Genomic DNA, 26482 nt, shown 5'->3' on the forward strand with positions numbered 1-26482 from the left:
CTGCTGCCTTTGGCTGCGGCGCTGAGTGTGTCACCAGCGGACTGCAGGGTCTTCCCGGCGCAGCGCGTCGCCGCGGGCTCCTTGGGATGCGGGCAGCAGGCGCCGCCATGAAAAATTACATCCGGCACGCGACGGCCACTTAATCCCAGCCGCAGCCAGGGCCGGAGGCAGAGCCAGAGCGCGCCTCGGGCAAGCGACGTGACGGCCCACGTGGTGGGACACCGCGGTGGAATACGCAGTGCGAACTCGGGGCGCGGTCAGCACTTCGCAGCTGCCCTGGGAAAAGTTCAGAAGGAAAAGATTCTCAAAATTAACAACCATTAAGCCTTACGTCGTATATTCTACAGTTCTAGTACGAAAAGTAATGATAAAGCTACAATCCACCAACGTATTTTTCCTCCACGTAGCAACCTACAGCGTTAATAATGACGTCACGATTACAGATTCAAAGTGATGTAATCGATCTGCTGAAAGCAATATTCTTATAGGTCTTCCGAAATATTTTAATAAAATATTCAAAGCACTGTTATGCTCTACATACTACCTCTCTAACTTGTAATTATTTTGAGCAAAGTCTGTGATTATATGCTAAGACAACATACTAAATAATTAATTGTTGACATTCACAGTAGTTTTAAAACTAGGAAGATTGTTACTCAGATAGCGGGATCCACGTAGTGCTATGCGGGCCAGGTATCTAAGGTTTTGCTCGTCGCAGGGGCTACAGTCGTGCATAGACCATCTACAACAAGCTTGACAGTGGCTTTCAAGCTCCTTACCACTCCGCCCCGATGTACATTGGGTCATATTCCCGCCACAGTTGTGTTAATTAAAAAGGAATGTCCGGAGTTAAAATGTTTCGTTTAAAGGGGTGGCTACAATAACCTTGGGACTGCTGGGTCTCGGTCTTTGGAAATGACCAGCTGTTTCTTCCAAAGGTTTAATTTCGCTACAATAAAATATTTTTGTTCAGCGAAATTGGACCGAAATTTGTTTAAATGGAGGCTAATTGAGAAGGAATGTACTTCAATTCGAATACTTATTTCATTAATTAACAACTGGCTTTTGTAAAATTAACTTTTTACATTTCCGCAAGCAAAAAATTGTAAAACGGAGCGTAAGTTTCAGATTCCACGTCATTTCGCAATCTTTTGCATCCTGTCTTTAGTCAGCGCTATTATCTTTCAAAATCAGCCTTAAAATCCCGCTAGTAACTGCAACTCTGACTTTGAGCTATTTTTTCAGGCGGCAGATGCAGAATTCCGTTATTTATATGGAGAAAATAGAATTAAATATTTTACTAAAATACGAACAAAACATATATACGCACATATAATCATACAATTATGAAAAACCAGATCACTACTCACCAAACAGAGGAGTAGGAGACAGGCCCAACAAAAAGCAGTCTGCGACTCATTATTTCCTTTATATGGCGAGTAGTAATCTATACTTTTTCTTAATATCGTCATTATTCCATTCCTGATTTTCCGAAGTTTCATAATCATATAATTGTTATTTATATAACATTGCTAATAAGCTGTTACAAAACAAAAATGTAATTACTAAATATAAAAATGTATTCCAAACATTTTAAAAATATGAATACTACTATTTATAAAATAATTATATTATTTCTTATCGATAAGCTTTTCCTTTGTGGGGACCATCTTCAAGGAAGGTGAAGACTTCGTCGTCGAAAACTATTGGCCTCTGGGCAAATGCTGTAGAGGATTACAAGAAATCCAATCCTAAGGATGAGGAAGAGGATACGAATGTCGGTGAGGAAGAAGATGGAGAATGAAATGAAGAACAAAAAGGACAAGAGGAAGAAAATTAAAGCACTTACAGAACTTTCAATTTTTGTTACATTTTCTCTAACAAAGACAATTATAGAGGCAGTTTTCTAGTAAAGTTTGCCATTAACATTATAAAAGTTCACAGAAATCATTTTCTTACCCTTGAATAGTTTTTTTTCAGTTTTGATGTAAAAATAGTTATCAGAAGGGTCAGAAACTCCATTATACCCATTTTTGCCATACTGCAGCAGATTTTGCAATTGTGACCATCTCTTCAGGATTCTGGCCCACTGCCCAATGTACTGCCATCTATTACAGAAAATTAGTAGAATATAAAGTCAGATAAATCAAGTTGCTTCACCATAAGTGTCGTGGCTACGGTTTCTTACTAGTCTTCTCAATATTCCAAGTATTGCTTGTTATAGCGGGCAATAAGGACAGATAATGATTCTTATCGATAATAAACAGTTCATTAATTATCTGTCGTTACTAGAGACGCGACTAGATCGCGTCTTTACTCTATACAAAACAAAACTGGTGCAATAAAATAAACAAGGAATAAGCGTTTAGCGCATGGAGCACATATCCAGCTACATCGTAGTCACATACTATAGTCTTTGATCCACACAGTAGGGTGATTAAAATACATTTGATTCTCGTTGTACTCGCTTTTCACTCTCAGTGCCAATATATAAGAGTTCACAAATGTTAAACTAAAACTCAGAAAAATGATCACAACTAATAGTAATAAAAAAGATAATGTCTATGGAGCACAGCCCTGACTCGGCTTCTGGCGTACCTGTGGCGAGAGTACATCCTTTTTCGCCGCGGCCCTAGGAGGGGGAGAGTGGCAGATCCAGGACCCATGCCGATTTCTATACCCGGGAGGGCCGTCCTGGAGGGAATGGAACGAGGACAAGTCCCTTCACATATGCGAGACTGAACCCGAGATCTCCAGGGCCGGCGTATAGTCCTCTACCTGCTAGATCATCACGGCCATAGTTAATAATAATATATTACTGGCCGGCCGGAGTGGCCGAGCGGTTCTAGGCGCTACAGTCTCGAACCGCGCGACCACTACCGTCGCAGGTTTGAATCCTGCCTCGGGCATGGATGTGTGTGATGTCCTTAGGTTAGTTAGTTTTAAGTAGTTCTAAGTTCTAGGGGACTGATGACATCAGATGTTAAGTCCCATAGTGCTCAGAGCCATTTGAACCAATATATTACTATATTAAACACAATACAATCAGTAAAACATATAGTGTAAAATTGTGTTACCTGTTGACGCCTCTAACACAAAGAAAACGTTACTTTGTTTCCAATAAACACTTTCTATTTTGATAAGGACTATAATTTCTGCATGGACTAAGAATGAGCCTAACCAAAGATAGCTTTGTAGCATGCTTGTTGAAACGTAAATTATCTGATAATAATAAGTCACTAGAAAACTATATGCGTGTTAACTGTACGAAATCTAATTCATATCGGATTTAATGTCCCATTTAGGTTTTTTGTCTCATGTTTGATTATAATGTTTCCACTCCCAAATACTGTGACACCCTGAATCTAAGAAGAAGAAAGAAAGTCCCATCAAGAAAGAACTCTTCAAATGCGACGGTAGCCGGTAGATGCGATGTAAATGTACAAACAAACAAATGATTACAATTTCAGAAAAACTGGATGATTTATTCAAGAGAAATAAGTTCATAAACTGAGCAAGACAATAAGGCGCCGGTCTACCTCAGACCTTTATACAAGCAGTTATTCGGATGAGCATAGATTGAGAGAGTTGTTGGACGTACTCCTGACGAACACCGTGCAAAATGCTGTCCAACTGACGCCTTAGATCGTTAAATTCCGAGCTGGTTGGAGGGCCTCGCTTATAATGCTCCAAACGTCCTCAACTGGGGAGAGATTCGGCAACCTTGCTGGCAAGGTAGGGTTCTGCAAGCGCCAAGGCAAGCAGTAGAGACTCTCGCCGTGTTCAGGCGGGCATTATCTTGCCGAACTGTAATCCCAGTATGGCTTGCCATGAAGGGCAACAAAACGGAGCGTAGAATATCGTCGACGTATCGCAGTGCTTTAAAGTGCCACGGATGTCAACCAATGGGCACCCTAAACCATTACTCCTGGTTGTCGGGCCGTATGGCGGGCGACACCCAGGTTGATATCTCGCCATCGTCCGGGGCGTCTGCAGATACTTCTTCGCTAGTCACCTGGGCTTAGTTCGAAGCGGCACTCATCACTGAAGACAATTCTACTGCAGTCAGTGAGATTCCTAGCTGAATGTACCCGATACCACTGCAAACGGGCTTGCCGGTGTACAGAGGTCAACGGTAGTCGGCGCAAGGAGTGCCGTGAACTCAGCCCCCTTTCTGTTAGCCGCCTGTTAATCGTCCTTCTGGTCACCGCAACACCACTTACTCGTCGGATCGATGATAATTTTAACTCCGGGGCTTTGAGTGTCTCTCTGACGATTGCTCGGTCCCCACGTTCTGTCGTCTCTTTAAGTTGACCGCTTCCAGCTTGACCCTGTGATCGAACGTCATTCACGCATTCCTGCCGTTTCGTCGAATAGTGGCGTTGCTCCTGTTCAAATGTCGAGAGACTCGCCGATTACTCTAACCGGTTTTTTTGAGCCCAACTACACGCCCTCCCTCAAATGCTGATATATGCGTATATTGTTCACGCGCCTCTCTGCAAGGCATAATTATTCCAACTGAGTACACAGGGACTAAATTTGGAAAGACTTAAAGCCTAGTGTCGACATGTCCCCTGATTACTATCCTTCCCAGCTGAGCAGCGTCACACTTTGACACATCGGCCACAAATGTTTACAATTTAGCATATGCGTCGATATCGGTGGGAGTATCAACTTCGTGACGTGTCGTTTTTTTGGGAGGGGGTGGGGGGAGGGCTTACAGTGTATATCGTCCGGAGACACGTAATTGCCATCATTCAAGGTATTAACCTAAATGTTGTAGTGAGTCATTCGGGACATTAACCCAAATCTTGTAGCGAAGGCACGGCGACAGACTGAAACTCGCTTAAACGTTTGTTGAAGAAATTGTCTAGTCGCATGTATATTTTCGGAAGTACTGAGTATCTCTGATGGGCTTATCAGTAACGGCTGGTAATATTACGCGCAGCAGCATTGATAGTATGTAGCTGAATCTGTGTTGTTAAAAACTGAACATATCCGTCATCGAAATTTCAGTAGCAGTAGTTTACCGTAGCAACCGAGGAGACGTTACATATTCAAGGCTGATTTTGTTTACAGTTGTAGACCCGTGCTTTGGTTCCAATTGGGGATCCCTTCACTGTTTGTCTAGCCACTACAGCTCTTAAAACAGACGGTTTTTCGTATTTATTGTATCAATAGTGCATATCAGTATTCAGTATAAGTGGGCAAGTGATAATACCGGTTGCTTACGACTTTTAATTTGCCATTCACATACACAGCAGTTACAGATTTCTGTCATAGCAGAAATACCCTATGTTTACCATTTACATATCCGGACAGGCACATAAGTTAAAATACGCATTACCAAAATAAAACAATGTTTGTAGCTACACGTAATTCCCAGCGACACAGTAGAAAGCAGTGTTCTAATGTCATTATATTTATGCAGAGTGGACACTAAGCTGAATGAGTCTTCCAGTCTGCGCTATTTTGAAACGTCCAATGAAACAAAAACTGTGTGCTGGACCGGGACTTGAACACAGAACCTTGCCTTCTGTTACCAATTGTTAGTAATCTTAAAATGTTTGCTCTCCAAAGAGAAACTAAGTGGTCACATGTATTATATGGGTATGCCATTATCTCCACTAAAAATGTGGAGACTGAAGTCTGAAAATTTTTTATTAAGTGTTTTATTTGTTGCCCATAGCAATGTTTATTAAAAATGATCAACAAAAAGCAACCCATATTTGACAGAAAAATTGATAGTACATCACAGTTTTAACTAAAATGGCATTATTTGCTTTGACTGAGTTTAAGAAGTTACTTATTCTGAAAAACACTAATCTAATCATGGTTTCAAAACAAGACATACAGAGTATATTGAAATGTTCAGGAAAGAAGTGTTTACTACAAGCATTATACACTTTTACGCAGAATATTTACATTTTGTATTCTTCTGCTTTCATAACAGCTTCCGACAGAACTCTTCTGTGCCATTCCCGACGTTGATGGCTGACTTTCCACCAGAGGAATGTCAGGAAAGTCTTTTATTTTGAAAGACAAACTCTTGGCAACATTTTTTAAATCTTCTGTGAGTCAGAGATTTCATCCACGTCAGAGACAGGTCAATAAGGAAATCTCGACAGCAGCAATGTACTTCTGGTTCGCTTTATCAGTAGATCGTAAAATACAGAAAGAGGCCATCTTGTTGAATTTCAGGACAGTACATATATTTAGGCGTCGTCAAGGGGGAGGGGGGGGGGGGGTGAGACAAGAGAGAATACGTCCCACCATCCGTTGTAATCTGGAATACAGGATCTTTATTCATACGTTGAGTGGGTAACCGCCAATTCTCTGGGATATAATAACTTTTTTTGTGCCATCTATAAGACTTAACGAGTTATGACACGTCTCGAAACTAACCAACTCTTTAATATAAATATGATAATTTTAGTGTCTTGACCCCCTGGATAAATTTTAGCGGACGCTCATTGTCATACAGCGAACGCGTATTATCAACTGGATCCACTGCATTCTTCGTCAGGTAGTCGAATGTTTCCGGTTTTTGTTGAGCTTCTGCATCGGTATCAATTTTTGTATCGTTGTTGACATCAAAATAACCACTTTATTAGGCTATATGTTTAGCATCTCTGTCTGTATAGGCGCCTTTCCACGGTTCGCACGGCTCTCCCCGTCGGAGGTTTGAGTCTCCTCTCGGGCATGGTGTGTGTGTGTGTGTGTGTGTTGCGCTTAGCGTAAGTTAGTTTAAGTTAGATTACGTTGTGTGTAAGTCTAGGCCCCATAGCAACTTACCACAAATTTCCAAATTTTCTGTCTCTAGAATATGTGTTCTTGATATGGTCTCATTTAATTTTAGTTTATTTAATTACGAGACGAAAGCAATTTTCAGTAGTAGTTTTCTGTAGTTTACTTGTTTCAGCACCAAGAGGTACATATGCAGTATTATGGCTTCAAGTCATTCTTATTTTCAGAACATAAGTCTTTGACCAGATAGTACGTACGCCATTATAAAAATCAACCTCACTTCCTCTTTTACATGGTTCATCACATGCATATTCAGAACAGTTTTAATCAGCCAGGAAGTTTCGTATCAGCGTGCACCCCATTGGAAAATGAAAATTTCAGTCTGGATATTCTGGACTGTTTTCAGTTGTTTCACTTGGAACTTCTCTCTCTTACTCAGACTCAGACTAGTAGTCGTGTTCTTCCAGAACATCATCTTCATAGTTAGAATTCGAATCAAGAATATCTTCCTCATTCTCACTCTATTTCAGCCACGCCAGAATTCAAGCTTCTTGCCCCCAATCGAAGCGGTTTCAAAAATTTAATGAAAGTGCACGATTGTTTCACATGTTTATACATGCTAAAACAATAATTAGTCAATATAGTAAACGTATTCCAACAATAGAAGAAAGTTGTGGTTAAGAAATATGTGCGTAATTGGTCGCGCGAATTAGGATGGTAGATCACCGACTTTGCAAAGTTCTTGTGACAAAACGATATGAAACAGGTGCTAGCACAAAACCGAGAGCGTACTTCATCAATCCATCTTAAAGTTCACAGAGACTCGAAACATGGTTGTTATTGAGTTTCAGCTTTTTTCTTAGTTTACACAAATTTATTACATGATCCATGGAACCACTGCGGGGTTAATCTTGTGGTTTAAGCCACCTAGCCTGTTCCTTTTTAACTTTTCAACTCTTCTCTATAAGTTCCACCCTACATCGTCCTGAAGCTGCATAATGCATAACCAGTTCTGACCAAGTTATTTAACTTATGTCATTAGATGTTTGGTCCATTTATTCCACGAATCATCCGTTTTCTGCAATATGGAATGGAATTTCTCTGAAATCATAATTTGATAAATGGCCACTTCTGGAGCAACCCTTCACTATACATATGAGCCTAATTTATGCTGCTTGTAAGTTGGCTTCTTCTCTGTGTTCAGTTATTTCATGTCTGACTCCCATCGAATAGCGCCGGAATAGCCATCATTGTGGAAATATCTGCGTTTCGTTTATACAGTTCCTTCCCACTACCCTAGGTATCTCGGGCGCTGGACAACTGGTTGCAGACACCTCGCCACGTAATTGCCAAGCTGCAGCAGCCTACACTACCTTTAAGAGCAGAAATTCAGAATCTGCAGGGAATTCAGATATAACTCAATCTTAGCCATGCAAGACAACCATCTTCGTTCCTAAATACAGGGGATCCCAATTAATTGGGAAGGTGGATAGAGGATTCAAAACTAAAAATTCAGATTAAAATTTAACACTGAGGTATATCTTACCATAACTGATAAACATTTGGCCGAGAGAAGCGTTGACGGACATGTTAATACTAGTTACATACAGGGATAGCAGTCAATGAATGAAGGAACATTACTGTCTTGTGTTCAGGGTAATGAACAAACAAACTGTCATCTGAATGAAGGTGGCAAGCGCCAAAAGCATCGCTGATTCACATCGATGTCGTCTTGCTACTACCGTTTGTCTGAAGAAAAGCTGGCAAAAAGCCAAGATGGGACGTCTGCGCTCATAGGTTTTATGATCTTGGAATGTCCACACTCCTGTCACCTTCTGACCCTACAAATCTTGTGCCAGTTATTAAATCCTCTCAAACCGATCGTATCAGAAATACTGTTCCTCAGTACGTCAGGGATTTGTCTAGTGCAGTTTCTTTTCTCTCAGAATTTTCAATAATTAGTCAGTTTCCCTTTAAAGTTTAGTGAACCTCAAAGTAAAATTAATAATCCGATAGTAAGTTCACGTGCAAGTCGGTCATTAAGAACTGCTCCAGAATGTGCAATGATGTGTATTGATTATTAATTATTTGGCGTTTCTCTCTTTGTTAGTGGCCTCTTGCGAATGCACATCTAAGCGTCCCAAAACGTGGTGGGCCTAGCTAGGGTTGCTATGTTACAAAAGTGTTTAGTTACGTTGGTGTGGAAGATCATAGACAAAACATTTTAGATATATAACGTATTCCAGTATCTCACTGTCACTTAAGTTTCCATCGTAGCAAGAAAACTTATTCTGCATATTTATTTTCTTATTTTAGTTTCGTTTTCCTGAGGGACACAACGTCTGTCATCTTTTAATCTTTGCCCAAACATTTTTCGAGACGCATGTTAGATCTTTAGTGGTTCTCATTTTATTTCTGTAAAATATTGATAAAAATGTTGGTTTCCAGTTTTTGACCTAAGACTTGCAACAGAAACTTCCAGCGTTAGAAACACGATTGTCTGTGATGTCGTGTTGTGTGGTCGTCAATAAATAGAAAAAAATATTTTCTGTCATCCAGTGTCACGTACAGGGTGATTATAATTAAAGTTAAACTTTCAAAACGCTGTAGAAATAACGCCTTTGGTCAGAATGAGGTCAAATTGCAACGGAATATTATCGGACAGGTGGGTAACGTATGGAAGAAGAAAAAAATTGTCTGAGAATTGATCAATAGATGGCGCTGTATGTGTCGGAATACGTAAATGAAAACATCTGTAATATGCACGACTCATTGAAGTTGGTACAAACACGCCGGGTACACGGCTTTTCTTCCTCTGGCGTCTGCGACGTTAACTATGACTGTCTCAAGGCAGGATCGCGCTCTGCTTGTAAAGCTGTATTGCAAGGATGGTGACTGCACACATCGCTCTGCAGAAGTTCCGGACACTGAAGAGTTTGAAAAAAGGCGTTGGTCCAATGACTGCCGTGGGTGCGGAGAAAATGGTTCGAAAATTCGAAATGACGGGTTCTTTTGGTGTGCAACCTGGTAGAGGGAGGAAACGAATTGATTGGCCGTCAGTGGAAGCAGTGCCAACAGCAATGCAGGCGGAGACGAGTGGTGGTGTGCAGACGGTTTCTGTACGGAGAACTGTCCGTGAGCACGGTGTTTAAAATCCTACGAAACAGCCTTCTTTGCTATCCATTCAAAGTTGCCCATGTGCACGAGTTGCTTCCTGTTGACCTACCAGTAAGAGAGACCTTTGTTTTAGAATTTCTTGCTCGCATGGAAGTGGACAATGGGTGTAGAAGATTTTGTGAACAGACGAAGTCCACTTCCATCTGACAAGGTATGTCAATACACAGAATTGTCGAATATGGGCAAAGGAAAAACCACACGCAAATCAACCAGTACCACTTCATCCTGAAAATATCACTGTGTGGTACGGGTTTACGTCATCACTTATCATAGGGCCATATTTTTTCGAAGAGACAGGTACTTCCGGTCCTGTTACCTGTACCGTCACTGGTAAATGCTATGAGTGTCTTCTGTGCAACCACGTCATTTCCAGTCCGCAACAGCGTGGATGTGTGGATGGGATCATTTTTATGCAAAATGGCGCACCTCCGCACATTGCAGATCCAGTTAAGCAACTGCTGAAGCGCCATGTCCTAAATGCTAGAATTATCAGCCGCCATTTCTCTACAGCCTGGCCGTCCCGATCACCTGATCTCAATCCGTGTGACCTCTGTCTGTGGGGCTATGTGAAAGATGTTGTGTTCAGTGTTCGGATTGCAAACTTAGCTGCAATGAAGGCACGCACTGCGCAACACATTCTGAACGTGACCCCGGAAACACTTTGATGAGTTGTGGAACATACTGTTTCTCGATTTCAACTTGTAGCAGAAAACGCTGGACAGCATATTGAACATGTTTTGCGTCAGTCACACGGAAATTAATAGTCCGATTTGATTTTGATTGATGCTTTTTGTGCGGTTTTTGGCCTCACGACAATTAAAAACCGGTGTGTGGGATGCTTTTTAAGCGGTTTTTGGGCTCATGACAATTAAAAACCGATTTTCCCATCCCATGTGATGTGACATTGCCGTGGTGGACGGGCTTACGTAACTAACAGTATCACACCTATACACCCATGCACATTGAGTAGTACAGTTTGTTTAGAGTCAGACGTACACCTGAACCATTGTTGTATGATGCATTTGTCATTTGTAGTCGATCACTATAAAATTATGATGCTTACAGCGCCATCTATTGCTACATTTTGTTACTAATTATTTTTCTTCAGCCATACGTTTTCCCCCTTCTCCGACAATATTCCGTTGCAATTTGACGTCATTCTGACCAATGGTATTATTTCTAAAGCGGTTTGAAAGTTTAACTTTAAATATAATCATCCTGTAGTTAAGATATATAGTAAATAAGGTTGGTAAAAGCCTTAAATCTTTTTCCCCCATTCGTTTACACCTTCAGATTTTTAACCTCATTAAGACGTATCCTGTTAATACTGTAATTTGGAACGAAAAATATTTAGGGGAAGCGGTGCGCAGGGGCGTGTTCAACCTATCGTTTGCACTGCCATTCTTACAGGATTTCTTGCTCTGCGAGGGCAGCTCTGAAGACGCGCAGATGGCAGTGCCGCAGAGTCGGTGGCACCTGCCACGTGTGGGGCACACGTGCTGGGATGGGGATGCGTGTAGGCGCGCAGCGGCCAGGCCACACTGCCGTCTTTGTGGCCAGCTGTGACGTCACTTCCAGCAGGTGGCCCCTTCAGCAAGCCTGGCGCGTGGCTGGAGCACGCGGCTCTCCAGCTGAGACCACAGGTGACACAGACCGCGCATGACGTCATTGTGTAGGAACCAATATCTCGATCAGCGATTGGAGATGACATCCAACTGCAGACGAGTTCTGGAGTAGTGTTCAATTCATCGTAATTGTGCTGGTAGTGTTTCCAGTAAGGGTTTCTTCCTTAAAGCTGCGATTCTTGTGCAGCGTTTGGTTTGGACCGAAAGATATGTGAACGGAAGTAATATTTCGTTCCAGCGCTATTTTTTTTTAATTGCGAAAAGATTCATTGACACGTTCTTTGACATGAGTCTGTGAATTTACATACTGAAGCAAAGGATTGATAAAATGTAAAATTCTATGATTGACAAAGTTTTTGCGAGACATAATGATAATATCTAAATCACAACCAGAATTTTTTTTTAAAAAAAATCTACGTTTCCTAATACATTATACTTCCTGTCTCGACATGGTTTCGGTATCTGTTCTTGACTAAGCAAAAGTCATAAAATAGAAACGCTTATTTTGTGTAAAAGTCGGCCATTATGGAAAGAAACGTACGTAATTTCTTACAAAAGCATAACGAAAATATGGTTGTAGCGTACCAATAATTCGATAACACACTGACATTTCTGTCAGGAAAGGTACTTGTATGGCAACGTAGTTTGTTGCCTACGGGGTTGATTGTGGTTAGTCCCCAGACCATCAGAAAGCTTGATTTCTGTGGCCGCCCTTCTCTGCCTCGTGATGACTGGGTGTTGTGTGCTGTCCTTAGGTTAGTTAGGTTTAAGTAGTTCTAAGTTCTAGGGGACTGATGACCATAGATGTTAAGTCCCATAGTGCTCAGAGCCTTTTTTTTTTTTTTTTTTTTTTTTTTTTGTGGCCGTCCTCGACATCAGGGTGGCTGACATTCTTTGTGTTTCCATCAAGCCGCCGTAACTCTTGGTTTGGTCGCTATGCTGCTACCCGCGAAATACGGGCTACAGCCATTGTAATAGGGTATAATGTTCGTGAAGTGATAGTGACAGGGGCACCTGCCATGGACACTCACCGAAATTTTTGGCTTAGAATTTGAATATGCAATAAAAAATGGGGGGAATTTCCCACTTGAAAATACAAAAGTTGATCCCCCCACACAGGAGAGTTAGGTAGGACACTGCCAGTTGTAGCACAGAGAGATGTTCCTTTTACTAATATTAACTCTATTAACTCTTCACCTATAAGACAATTGTCGTACGATACATCATTTTCGAGATATTTAGATGTCTCAAGTTGAAAGAAAGAACCTGAACTTGTATGGTCTGAATTCTACAGCTACAGGCGCTAACTACAGATTGTAGAAGCCTCACATTTTTACTTACATACTTGCCGTTGCTCGACGAACGTTTCTGATCTATTCTATTCCTCATTTTTTTCTTGTATTCATTTATTTTATTGTTATTCCCTATTTACTCCCCGTGTTCTTTTACTGTCTAATATTTAGGTGTTTCTTACAGTAAAAGAAACTCTTCACACCACTGAAACAAAATTTAACGTGTGTTTTTCCTGTTACAATTGTCAGTTCTATCTTTTACTCTGTTTCTTCATAACTTTCCCCATGTAATACCTCTTCAAGCTATTTTTCAGTTCTCTTCTTTTCTATTACTTTTATCTGATTGTGATTGTTAAATTGTTTTAATTGTTATACAGGCCACAAGATCAGTTATCCGTAGCCACAGATAATGAAGTCCAGCATCCAGTGATGAAGTCCGTACAGCAGCGAACACCGACGGCTATTCCGTGGGTCTACCAACACGGCATACGTCCAGTGGAGAAGTACTAGTCTGACGGCCTACGGCACGGCTGCCCCAGGTTCAGCGTTCCGCGTGACATCACGGCGACCTGATGGTACGGAGGGAGAGGTAGTCAATCGCAATCCCATTAGTTCTTATCATGCTTGCAAATCTAGATTCGGCTACAGATAGCCATCTTCAGTGCGTTTTCGTTACAGTTTAACAGACTCCCGGCAGTTCACGTCACCACATAAATGCTCTCAAGATGTCTATATATAGCCGAAATACAGATTTGCAAGCATAATAAAAACTAATGGGATTGTGAATGACTGCTGTGTGCCTCTCCTTTCTTAAAATATACGGTCGCTGTTCACAACGGTTCCTGATGGAATCAAAACGGGACCTGATGGTACAACACGGGCAGTGATTTGGGACGGATTGAGTACTCCCAGAAACAGTGTGAATGAAACACACACGACGCAGTTACCGTCATATCCCTGCAGGGCTATCGACGGGGTGTGCCAACCTGGCCAACGGAAGGCGAACCGCTGCACCATCAACTCAGACTCCGAGCTGATACGGTGTCCTCGAGAGCCTTAAGTCCAATGGTGGATTGAGCGGATTCCTCTTCGGATTATACAGCCACTGGCCGTCGTAATAAATGGAATAATCTTGAGTACTATTTTATTGTGCCCAAAGACGCTACTCAGGTCCTCGGTTTGCATCCTGACAACACAGCAGGGATCTCCAGCTTTGTAATGGGCAACCCTACAGCGCTCACTGAACGAGCCCGTGGTAAAAAAACTCTGCTGCTCTTTGGATATTCTCGATTTCCCCTATCAGTCCTACATATTAAGGATCCCAGACTGACGGGAAGCACTCGAATATCGTCCGCACGAGGGTTTCACAAGCTACCTCCTTTGTATGTGCACTACAATTCTTCAGAATTCTTCCAGTTAATCTCATTCCGGTATCTGCCTTTCCTAAGAATAATTTCATGTGCTAGACTCACTTTAAACCGTCTCCTAAGCATTTTTTTGGTCATCAGTCTACTGACTGGTTTGATGCGGCCCGCCACGAATTCCTTTCCTGTGCTAACCTCTTCATCTCAGAGTAGAACTTGCAACCTACGTCCTCAACTACTTGCTTGACGTATTCCAATCTCTGTCTTCCTCTACAGTTTTTGCCCTCTACAGCTCCCTCAAGTACCATGGAAGTCATTCCCTCATGTCTTAGCAGATGTCCTATCATCCTGTCCCTTCTCCTGATCAGTGTTTTCCACATATTCCTTTCCTCTCCGATTCTGCGTAGAACCTCCTCATTCCTTAACTTATCAGTGCACCAAATTTTCAACATTCGTCTATAGCACCACATCTCAAATGCTTCGATTTTCTTCTGTTCCGGGTTTCCCACAGCCCATGTTTCACTGCCATACAATGCTGTACTCCAGACGTACATCCTCAGAAATTTCTTCCTCAAATTAAGGCCGGTATTTGATATTAGTAGAGTTCTCTTGGCCAGAAATGCCTTTTTTGCCATAGCGAGTCTGCTTTTGATGTCCTCCTTGCTCCGTCCGTCATTGGTTATTTTACTGCCTAGGTAGCAGAATTCCTTAACTTCATTGACTTCGTGACCATCAATCCTGAAGTTAAGTTTCTCGCTGTTCTCATTTCTACTACTTCTCATTACCTCCGTCTGTCTCCGATTTACTCTCAAACCATACTGTGTACTCATTAGACTGTTCATTCCGTTCAGCAGATCATTTAATTCTTCTGCACTTTCACTCAGGATAGCTATGTCATCAGCGAATCGTATCATTGATATCCTTTCACCTCGTATTTTAATTCCACTCCTGAACCTTTCTTTTATTTCCATCATTGCTTCCTCGATGTACAGATTGAAGAGTAGGGGCGAAAGGCTACAGCCTTGCCTTTCACCCTTCTTAATACGAGCACTTCGTTCCTGATCGTCCACTCTTATTATTCCCTCTTGGTTGTTGTACATATTGTGTATGACCCGTCTCTCCCTATAGCTTACCCCTAATTTTTTCAGAATCTCGAACAGCTTGCACCATTTTATATTGCCGAACGCTTTTTCCAGGTCGACAGATCCTATGAAAGTGTCTTGATTTTTCTTTAGCCTTGCTTCCACTATTAGCCGTAACGTCAGAATTGCCTCTCTCGTCCCTTTACTTTTCCTAAAGCCAAACTGATCGTCACCTAGCGCATTCTCAATTTTCTTTTCCATTCTTCTGTATATTATTCTTGTAAGCAGCTTCGATGCATGAGCTGTTAAGCTGATTGTGCGATAATTCTCGCACTTGTCAGCTCTTGCCGTCTTCGGAATTGTGTGGATGATGCTTTTCCGAAAGTCAGATGGTATGTCGCCAGATCATATAGTCTACAGACCAACGTGAATAGTCGTTTTGTTGCCACTTCCCCCAATGATTTTAGAAATTCTGATGGAATGTTATCTATCCCTTCTGCCTTATTTGACCGTAAGTCCTCCAAAGCTCTTTTAAATTCCGATTCTAATACTGGATCCCTCTCTCTTCTAAATCGACTCCTGTTTCTTCTTCTATCACATCAGACAAATCTTCACCCTCATAGCGGCTTTCAATGTATTCTTTCCACCTATCTGCTGTCTCCTCTGCATTTAACAGCGGGATTCCCGTTGCACTCTTAATGTTACCACCGTTGCTTTTAATGTCACCAAAGGTTGTTTTGACTTTCCTGTATGCTGAGTCTGTCCTTCCGACAATCATATCTTTTTCGACGTCTTCACATTTTTCCTGCAGTCATTTCGTCTTAGCTTCCCTGCGCTTCCTATTTATGTCGTTCCTCAGCGACTTGTATTTCTGTATTCCTGATTTTCCCGGAACATGTTTGTACTTCCTCCTTTCATCAATCAACTGAAGTATTTCTTCTGTTACCCATGGTTTCTTCGCAGCTACCTTCTTTCTACCTATGTTTTCCATCCCAACTTCTGTGATGGTCCTTTTTAGAGATGTCCATTCCTCTTCAACTGTACTGCCTTCTGCGCTATTCCTTATTGCTGAATCTATAGCGTTAGAGAACTTCAAACGTATCTCGTCATTCCTTAGTACTTCCGTATCCCACTTCTTTGCGTATTGATTCTTCCTGACTTATGTCTTGAACTTCAGCCTACTCTTCATCACTAATATACTGTGATCTGAGTCTATATCTGCTCCTGGGTACGTCTTACAATCCAGTATCTGATTTCGGAATCTCTGTCTGACCATGATGTAATCTAATTGAAATCTTCCCGTATCTCCCGGCCTTTTCCAAGTATATCTCCTCCTCTTGTGATTCTTGAACAGGGTATTCGCTATTACTAGCTGAAACTTGTTACATTGGTTCGTTGGTTTTGGGGAAGGAGACCAGACAGCGTGGTCATCGGTCTCATCGGATTAGGGAAGGATGGGGAAGGAAGTCGGCCGTGCCCTTTCAGAGGAACCATCCCGGCATTTGCCTGGAGTGATTTAGGGAAATCACGGAAAACCTAAATCAGGATGGCCGGACGCGTGATTGAACCGTCGTCCTCCCGAATGCGAGTCCAGTGTGTAACCACTGCGCCACCTCGCTCGGTAAACTTGTTAGAGAACTCAATTAGTCTCCTAAGCATACTCACAGGTATTTAATGGATGTGACTTCTTCCATGACACTTCTACAATCGTTTAATCGTACAGTAACGGGTCTTCCTTCCTATTTATGGGCACTGCGTTACATTTGTTTATGTTGAGAGGCAACAGCCAGTCCCTGCACCAAGCGTCGATCCTCAGCAAGTCTTCCTTTATTCCGCTACAATTCTGTAGCGTTGCGACGTCTCCGTACTACTGCGTTAACGGCGGACATCGTCACGAAGTTTAGGTCGTTATTGTCATTGCATACTCTGCTGCTTACAAGTGTACCGTGCTGGCAAAGACGCGACTCAATGGTCGACTCCTGATCGGGCACACTGTTTTAATCTTTTGAAAACTCCCTTGTTTCATTAATTCAAGTATTTTAATGTTAAATGACTATTAATATCGAAACTTCGCCTCACGCGAGGAACAAATAATTTATTTTTAACTTCGCGCATAGGTGTTTCAGTGCAACATGTACCATCGTCAGCATGTGACGCCACGCGGCCTTTGTATCATTTCTGTGCTTACCTATGGTTCTGATAAAACGAGAAGCTGAGAATAGATACTAGCTTCAGACAGGTGAAAAGATGTCAGCATTCGTTAATACCAATATGATTAATACAGTAGCTCTCTCATCTTCTTCTCTACATACGCTGAAGAGCCAAAGAAACTGGTATACCTGCCTAATATCGTGTAGGGTCCACGCGAGCACGCAGAAGTGACGCAACGCGACGTGGCATGGACTCGACTAATGTCTGAAGTAGTGCTAGAGGAAGTTGACACCATGAACCCTGCAGATCCGTCCCTAAATCCGTAATAGTACGATGGGCAAGAGATCTCTTCTGAACAGCACGTTGCAAGGCGTTCCAGATATGCTCAGTAATGTTCATATCTTGGGAGTTTAGTGGCCAGTGCAAGTGTTTCAACTCAGAAGAGTGTTCCTGGAGTCGCTCTGTAGCAATCCTGGGCGTGTGGTGTGTCGCATTGTCCTGCTGGAATTTCCCACGTCCGTCGGAATGCACAATGGACATGAATGGATGCAGGTGATCACACAAGATTCTTACGCACGTGTCATCCGTCTTATCTAGACGTGTCAGGGGTCCCATATCACCCCACTTGCATACGCTCCACACCGTTATAGAGTCTGTACCGAGTTGAACAATCCCCTGCTGACATGCAGGGTCCACAGATTCATGAGGTTGTCACCATACCCGTACACGTCCAGTACGTTCGTCCGACCATGCAACATGTTTCCAGTCATCAGCAGTCCAATGTCGGTGTTGACGGGCCCAGGCGAGGCGTAAAGCTTTGTGTTGTGTAGTCATCAAGGGTACACGAGTGGGCCTTCGGGTCCGAAAGCCCATATCGATGAAGTTTCGTTGAACGCTTCGCACGCTGACACTTGTTGGTGGCCCAGCATTGAAATGCGTAGCAATTTGCGGTAGGCTTGCACTTCTGTCATGTTTTACGATTCTCTTCAGTCGCCGTTGGTCCCGTTCTTGCAGACCTTTTTCCGGCCACAGCGATGTCGGAGATCTCATGTTTTACAGGATTCCTGACATTCACAGTACACTCGTGAAACGGTCGCACGGGAAGATCCCCATTTCATCGCTATCTCCGAGATGCTGTGTCGCATCGATCGTGCTCCGATTACAACACCACATCCAAACCCCCTTAGATCTTGATAATCGGTCGTTGTAGAAGCAGTAACCGATCTAACAGCCCTCGCGGTTAACGCACTGCTCTGCGGGCGGGAAGGCGTGCCGGTACCCGGCACGAATCCGCCCGGCGTATTAGTGTCGAGGTCCGGTATGCCGGCTAGTCTGTGAATGGTTTTTAAGGCGGTTTTCCATCTGCCTCGGCGAATGCGGGCTGGTTCCCCTTATTCCGCCTCAGTTACACTATGCCCACACCCACCACACAAGTACTAGTTTATATGCCATTGCTCCGCAGATGATGAAGAGACTGATGAAATGTGTGACTGAAAAAAATAAATTATTCAGATAGTTAAGGCAGATGAAATTTTAATAATGATGTCGACTGGAATTCGATAGTGGAGAAGGAAGAGAAGGAAAAGTAATAAGTCAGTATGGCGTGGGGAAAAGGAATGAAAGAGCAAGCCGCCAGGTAAAATTTTGCACGGAGCGTCATTTAATCATAGCTAACACTTGGTTCAAGTATCATGAAAGAAGGTTGTATACGCGGAAGAGACATGGAGGCACTGAAAGGTTTCAGATCGATTGCATAATGGTAAGACAGAGATTTCGGAAACAGATTTTAATTGTAACACATTTCCAGGAGCAGATGTGGATTCTGACTGCAATCTATTGGTTATGAACTGTTGATTAAAACTGAAGAAACTGCAAAATGGTATGAATTTAAGGAGATGGGATTTGGATAAACTGGAAGAACCAGAGGTTGTAGACAGTTTCAGAGGGAGCGTTAGGGAACGATCGACAAGAATAGGGGAAAGAAGAAGAAAGAAGCTAGTGGAAGAAGAAAGGGTAGCTTTACGAGATGAACTAGTGAAGGCGCAGAGGATTGAGCAGGTAAAAAGACAAGGGCTAGTGGAAATCCTTGGGTAACACAAGATATATTGAATTTAAATGATGAAAGGAGAAAATATAAAAATGCAGCAAATGAAGCAGGCGAAAGCAAATACAACGGTCTAAAAAATGAGATCGACGGAAAGTGCAAAATGACTAAGCAGGAATGACTAGAGGACAAATGTTAGGATGTATAAGCATATATCACTATGGGTTAGATAGATGCAGCCTACAAGAAAATTAAAAAGACCTTTGGAGAAAAGAGAGCCACCCGTATGAATATCAAGAGCTCAGATGAAAAACCACTCCTAAACAAAGAACGGAAAACAGAGATGAAAGAAGTATGCAGATGATCCATAGAAGGGAGATGCACTTGAGGGTAATATTATGGAAATAGAAGAGAACGTAGATGAAGATGGGTGGAAGGTATGACACTGCGTGAAGAATTTGACAGAGCAGTGAAAGACCTAAATCAAAACAAGGCCCCAGAAGTAAACAACAAACTCCTCCATCTGGTGAGTAAGATATATGAGACAGACGAAAAACCCTCAAGAAGAATGTAATAATTCCAATTCCAAGGAAAACAGGTGCTGACAGCTGTGAAAATTACCGAACTATCAGTTCAATAAGTCACAGTTGCAAAATACTAACTCGAATCCTTTACAGAAGAACGGAAAAACTGGCAGAAGATCGGGGAAGATCAGTTTGGATTCTGGAGAAATATAGGAACACGCAAGGCAATACTGACCCTACGACTTCTCGTAGAAGATAGGTTAAGGAAAGACAGATCTACGATTGTAGCATTTGTAGACTTAGAGAAAGTTTTTGACAACGTTGACTCGAATACTCTCTTTCAAATTCTGAAGGTGGCTGATATAAAATACCGGGAACGAAAGGCTATTTACAATTTGTGTACAGAAACAGATGGCAGCTGTAAGAGTCGAGGGGTATGAAAGGGAAGTAGTGGTTAAGAAGGGAGTGAGACAGGGTTGTAGCCTATCCCCGATGTTATTCAATTTGTATTTTGAGCAAACCAGGGACAAGTCCAGGGAGAAGAAATAAGAACTTTGAAGTTTGCAGATGATATTGTGGTTCTGTCAGAGACCGCAAAGCACAGCAGTTGAACCGAATGGACAGAGTTTTGAAAGGAGAATACAAAATAAACATCAACGAAAGCGAAATGAGGATAGTGGAATGTAGTCGAATTAAATCAGGTGATGCTGAGTCAATTAGTTTAGGAAATGAGACACTTAAAGTAGTAGATGAGTTTTGCTACTAGGCCAGTAAAATAACTGATGGTAGCTAAAATAGAGAGGATACATAATGTAGACTGGCAATGACAAGAAAAGCGTTTCTGAAGAAGAGAAATTTGTTAACCTCGAATATATATTTATGTGTAACGAAGTCTTTTCTGAAAGTATTTGTATGGAGTGTAGCCATGTATAGAAGTGAAACGGTTCAAATGGCTCTGAGCGCTATGGGACTTAACATCTGAGGTCATCAGTCCCCTAGAACGTAGAACTAATTAAACCTAACTAACCTATCACACACATCCATGCACGAGGCAGGATTCGAACCTGCGGCCGTGGCGGTCGCGCGGTTCCACACTGAAGCGTCTAGAACCGCTCGGCCACACTGGGCGACTGGAAGTGAAATACGGACGATAAACAGTTTAGACAAGAAGAGAATAGAAGCTTTTGAAATGTGGTGCTACAGAAGACTGCTGAAGCATAGATGGGTAGATCACGTAACTAATGAGAAGATACTGAATAGAATTGGGGGGACGAGGAATTTGTGGCACAACCTGGCTAAGAGAAGGGATACATTCTGAGGCATTAAGGGATCACCAGTTTAATACTGGAGGGAAGCGTGGAAGGGGGTGGGATGGGGGATGGGGGGTAAAAATCGTAGAGGGCGTCCTCGAGGCGAATACAGTAAGCATTAAGTAAATGGCATGTTGTTGTATGCAGGTACCCTGTATTACGAGGTGTGGGAGAAAAAAATTACGCTGACAACACTGAGACAGCTCTGACAATGTTGTGTTGTTCTGCTTGTGTAGAACAATGTATTCATCCCTTCCAGGTGCTCAATCGGAGTTTCAGAATGGAACATCTAAATTCAAAGCAACCTTATGCCATGAGGTTTTGTGTTAAACTTCGGGAAGTCGGGACTTCTGCAAGGTGGAACCGGCCTATGGGAAACATTTTTTCCCAAGAGCACAAGTTTTTCCCGCACGCAAGTCATTTTTGGAAGACAGAGAACACGCTGAAGATGAACCTCGCTCAGGGACAGCTTCAGTTTCAAAAACCGACGAAAACGTCGAATGTGCGCGTGCTCTTGTGAGATTGTCCCTCCAGGACAAACTGTCAACCAGGTGTTTTAGAAAGATGTCCTTGAAAGACAAGAAAAGGATGAATCGACTGAGACCGGACTTTGCAGACGAGTGGATGCATCATCATGACAACGCCCCATATCAGACAGCCACTTCCATCACGCTATTTTTGACCTCAAAAGACATTGTTGTTGTTCTCTAACCCCCTATTCACCTGACCTTCCCCCCCCCCCCCCCCCCAAATTTAAAAATCTCGTAAAAAGACGTGATTTTAGGACACTGGAAAACATTCAAAATAATGTGACTGGGATGGTAAGGTCTCTATCAGTTGGAACCTTTCAGTGCTGCTGTCAAGACTGAAAGCGTGGGATCAACGACTCTGCCGGTGTGTAACTGCCGAAGGGAACTGCTCTTATTAAGAAAATATTGTTGTTTGAAAATAATAAAAAATTTGTTAAAAAAAACTCAGTCTCATTACTTTTCTCACACACCTCGTACAGATGACAAAACATAATACCTCTAGGAGTCAACAACTGAAACAGTATATAATACTGATGTCTGAACATCTACATGAAGTTACTAGAGCCACTGAGAAGAACTCTGGCCCAGTGATAAAATTATCGCAACTCACTTGTCGGAGCCATTCTGTTACAGTCGAATTGACCCATAGCTCTATAGCACAAGAGGCTGTTGAATAGCGAAAGAATTGGCTTCAGCAGGGTATTTTTGTCTACATCCAGTAATTTAGTTTCGTGGTGGTTACATATGGTAATCTGGGCGCATGTAATTGTGGAAAAGCAGTTGGTTAGCCTAATTTCCTAATTCGAAGCTTAACCATGACTGGGGTGTCAAAAGGAGTGACGTCACGGCGGAAGCAGTTGCTACTACCAAAGTACTTACATCAGTGTATGTTTATCAAGGAGGTGGTGGAAATTTTACAAGGAAGGAGAGTGACGTAACATGAAGCAGTACGCTACTGGCAACAACAGATAGGTGCTGTAGTCCTGATCAAGTTGCTTCAGAGATAGCAACTGCTTTGGGCACTCACATTTCACCCTGATCCGTTTCACGACGACTGCAAAATGTCAGACTGCGTGTTGAGCAGTTCGTCTCCGTGGTCTACAGACTCTCATCTGCTACGCTCCACACTTTTCGTATGGCGACCATCGTCACTGGGATCAACGGCAGAGGGCCGGAGTGACTTTTCTAGTTCACACTCGGCTCAGCTCGTTTTGTACACCATCTGGTACGGAGAGGACAGCAAACACCTTACCAGGCCAAAAACATGGTGGAACTTGTTAAAAACGTTTTAGGTGAAGTTAAAACTGAGCGAGCATCATGATCAGTGGGAAAATATGAGTGTATGATCTCGTAGCAGGGTCGAATACTGGAAAAGATATTACACCTAGACCGTGTTGGGTGTATGTTTCACTTTTTAGTAGTTTGTGATTCGGTCTCCCTGGCCGAAACTGTGCGTCACAGCTGAGCAGACAGCGTTTTTGAGACAGTGAAACATTAGAACATGATGCGAACAGGGTGACACGCAAGTTGCCATCCATGAACTCCATAGAACATGCGTGGGACCCACTCTTGGGAAACAGTACGGGTTACCTATGACTCCTCGAGGCCTTCAAACACAAACCCCCCCCACCCCACTCCCACCCCCCGAGGGAACATAGGTATAACATGTGCACATATGGAAACAGTATCATGGAGAATGCCCAGCAGCAGTGAAGGTCGAGCAATGTTATGTGCGTTATGCCTATTCATGTATCGATCTATACACAGTGTAATAAAACGGTTATGGTGAGATAAAACGCACTAACCGATCTTGAATAGTATGAAATGACTTATTTCCTAGATGAAGACTCAAAACCCAGAAATCCACTATCAAATAGCTATACGAAAATATATAAACTTCAATCTATATTGACGATTTATCTAATTCCTTTGATTATTATGGACTTCTTAAAAACATAGGCAAAGATAAATAATTATTTCTACTTTTTTTCGTAAAGTAAGTTTCAAAGATGATTTGGCATGAATAGATCGATGTATGATAATATTTTCTTTTCTACGTGTTGTTATTGGTAAATCTTTGTTCTTGTTCAGTAAGAGTATGGAGTACGAGTTAGCGTGGAAGTTGAACTTAACTGTATTGTGAAGTGAAATAACGAAAAAATATAACCATTGGACAACAGAAACTCAACTTCATGTAATTTAAGAAAATGAAGCCAAGCATCTCCTAGACCAGAATCTAGCACGAACATGGATTACGGACAACAATGAAGAACAATAACAGATGAGTACTATGAAAAGTGTTTATTTGAATTCTACCGTTGATACTTCTTCCCGCAGTCTGTCACTATCGCAGCTTGCAAGTGCTGTGAAATTGTCATCAGCCGCCCAAATTTAAACTCACTCCAAAAGTAATGAATCGACTTTGGGTTATATGAAGGTGGTGACAGTTAGAACAGGTACACTGCAGTCATAATTTCAGTCAAATAGTTCATTTCAGTCACTGAGGCCAGTTGCAATAAATGACCATTAGTAACGGTCAGTAATGATCACATCCGAAATCATCACTGCACAGGTTAATGACCAACCAACTTTGAGAAGGTTCTTTATTCTGGCAATGGAGCGCCCTTCACAGTTACGACGCCGCTTTAAATAATAAAGGGGGTCATGTCTGGCATACAGTGAGATCTGAAGGTGGTTACCTTGCGAGGTGCCGGGGCTAGTAGTGTATTTATCACTAAATTCTACTAGAATCCACATGTGTAAATCATGCTCTAAGCCCCCCCCTATTCTAACTCCGACTTTTGCTGTTGCACAAGGATAAAAAAAATACGCGAACTGACTCTAATCAACCCTGCTAGTGGAGTAGAAGAGAGTTTGGCACCTGCAGTAATTTAATTTGATACATAAGTTAAATAAACAAAGGTTTCATTAGCATAGTGAGGAATGATAGGGTTGCTCTATTGATTAACAGAATGAAAGTTCTGTTCAAAATAACAATATGATTTATTAAGATTAAACACAGAATAGTAAAAGAAACACAGCAAATTTATAAAACATCAAATTGGCTAAAATTGGAGATTCATACAAACACTATAAAGGTGAAGTTGTCCCTAACTTAGATCGTGAGGTTTAAGACGAAGTGGTATGTGGAGCCAATTCCTTTCCACTCAAATCTCAAGAGAGACACACAGCTAACCCAATGGTAATTGCTGTTACTCGAAACTGAACAAAGTTAGAAAAGGATGAACAGGCGCGCTCTGCTGAGCTCTGATTATCACCTAGGAAAATCCCTATCTGCCGGTGCTGCGGACGTACATTACCAACAGTCTTCTTTTCTCCCAGAACACGATCTGGCGTACCGCAGGCGAGGGCTGGCTGCTTTGACGTCCTCGACCGAAAGGCGACTGCTGACTCCTCAGAGCACCCGTACAGGCCGAACACACAACATTCCCACCCCCACGACAGTGGCCGTGGTTACGTTCCAATCAGCAACACGAAAACCGGCGGAAATTCCACTCCATTGCCGGAGCACTACCATTCCACCAATGGAGATTCTTGGCGCCAATTTCTGTGCTGATTTTGCCCCGTCACGGAGCTATGCCCTGAGCAAGCCAATCACAGTTACTATATGCAGAAAGCGCGGTAATTTTCCCGCCAGAGCTGCCTGGGTACATAAGTCATTCCCACGCCTCGCTGGTAGCCCGCCAGAAAGTGTTTTCGCTAAGCTTCTGCGAAGCAACGGAATCTCCAGCCCAGCCGCCACTTCCGGCTTTCGCGGCCGCGTCTCCTGACAATGTCGGCGTCCGGAAAGTATTCACTCGACCCCCACACCTGTCAGCCTACCCTTTCAAAGTGAGAAGAGCCCGCCTGTCACTGGACCACCCGGGTGGCGAGAGACGCTACATGGGAAGTCCGCGTGTGAAGGAACAACGGAACCTCCACCGCATGCAACTAGAGAGGAGAATCGTAAGATAGAAATATGAGAGGGGGCTCATGCCACCTCTCATTGCCCCTACGCCATTTTAGATTGTAATTGGTGAGCGGTTGGCTCACTTAGGAGCAAGGTAGTGAGTCAATCGCCCAAGAACAATCTTACAAAGTGACTCCACATGCTGCACTCTATAAAGAAAATCACTGCAACTGAAAAATGCAGCTCATAGAGGGAGGATTATTTATGATGTAGCCAACTTCACCTTCTTAATATGGAACACTAACACTCACATCACACATCCATACCCAGGGAGCCCCTTCCAAACACCGATTCACGCAGACATTCACGCTCTAAACATGGCCCGGGCATCTGAGCCAAATATGGAGCAGTTTATTCTTTACAATCAGAGTTGGAGTGCTCCGCAATTAAATGCCCAAGATGTTACAACAATTTTAATCATTAAACTAACCTGACCTCACTCACACATGATAATATTTAAGTTAACAATCTCTTTGTGAGTTTTCAGAATCTAGTTACAACCTCCGATTCATTCTGTCTCCCTGCAGCAAGAATAACCTTTACAAAATGTTCCCTGAACTGATGGTCCATTCACAATGACAGTGGTGGTATCTGCTTCAGTTTATGGGGACTTCAGGCACACTGTTAGCATACACACAACAATAAACACAAAATACAAAAAAAACA

Source organism: Schistocerca nitens, chromosome 2 (genome assembly GCF_023898315.1).
Source record: "Schistocerca nitens isolate TAMUIC-IGC-003100 chromosome 2, iqSchNite1.1, whole genome shotgun sequence".
Lineage (NCBI taxonomy): Eukaryota > Metazoa > Arthropoda > Insecta > Orthoptera > Acrididae > Schistocerca > Schistocerca nitens.